The following is a 1,194-nucleotide window of genomic DNA, read 5'->3' as shown; positions in this document are numbered from 1 at the left end:
AAATCTCAAAGCCGCGCAATCGCGCCAGAAGAGTTACTATGATAGCAAGCATCGTGACTTGGCTTTCGAGATCGGAGACCATGTCTACCTCCGCGTCTCTCCAATGAAAGGTACTCGTCGCTTCGGTATCAAAGGGAAGCTTGCCCCTAGATATGTGGGTCCTTTCAAGATCATCGGCAAAAGAGGCGATCTCACCTATCAACTTGAGTTTCCATCCAACTTTGCAAACGTGCACGACGTGTTGCACGTGTCTCAGCTCCGCAAGTGTTTCAAGACTCCTGACCGCACCATCAACTTCGAAGAGATTGATCTCCAAGAAGACCTGTCTTACCATGAGCATCCCGTTTCTATTCTTGAAGAAACTGAGCGCAAGACTCGCAACAAGTCTATCAAATTCCTGAAAGTGAAGTGGTCACATCATTCCGACCATGAAGCCACCTGGGAACGCGAGGACCACCTCCGTTCTGAATATCCGGAGTTTTTCTAGGCCTAGATCTCGGGACGAGATCCTTTCGTAGTGGTGGAGTGTTGTAACGCCCCATATGTAACCTGCCATATTTGTATTCCAACTCTTGCCAGTTCCGGCACTAAGTTATGATATTCTTCGTTGTTGGGTTTTTGTCTTCATGTTGCTTTTGTCCTTGTCATGCATCTCATATCATGTCATCATGTGCATCGCATTCGCATACATGTTCTTCTCATGCATCCAAGAATTTTCCCCGTTGTCCGTTTTGCATTCCAGCGCTCCTATGTCCTACGGTGTCTCCTTTTACCTCTTTTTGTGTGCGGGTGTTAAATGTTCTCGGATTGGACCGAGACTTGCCAAGCGGCCTTGGTTTACTACCGGTATACCGCTTGTTAAGTTTCGTGCCATTTGGACTTCGTTTGATATTCCAACGGTTAATCGAGGAACCAAAAAGGCCTCGTGTGTGTTGCAGCCCAACACCTCTCCAAAGTGGCCCAAAACCCACCTAAAACCCCTCCATGATCTCGGTCGTTCGATCACGATCGCGTGGCCGCAAACCGTGCTCAATTTGGAGCCTCCTAGCTCCCTCTACCTATAAAAAGGTTCCTCCACCAAAAATCTCGGGTCATTTCTACCCTAACCCTAGCCCCCCTCTTCCTCCGCGCGCCGGACACGCCCGCCGCCGCCGCTTTCCAGCGAATCCTGAGCCGCCACGTGTCGCTTCCGCC

Source organism: Triticum aestivum, chromosome 3A, assembly GCF_018294505.1.
Source record: "Triticum aestivum cultivar Chinese Spring chromosome 3A, IWGSC CS RefSeq v2.1, whole genome shotgun sequence".
In the NCBI taxonomy this organism is placed as follows: Eukaryota; Viridiplantae; Streptophyta; class Magnoliopsida; order Poales; family Poaceae; genus Triticum; species Triticum aestivum.
The sequence above is the reverse complement of the archived record's forward strand: the minus strand, read 5'-3'. Positions refer to the sequence as shown.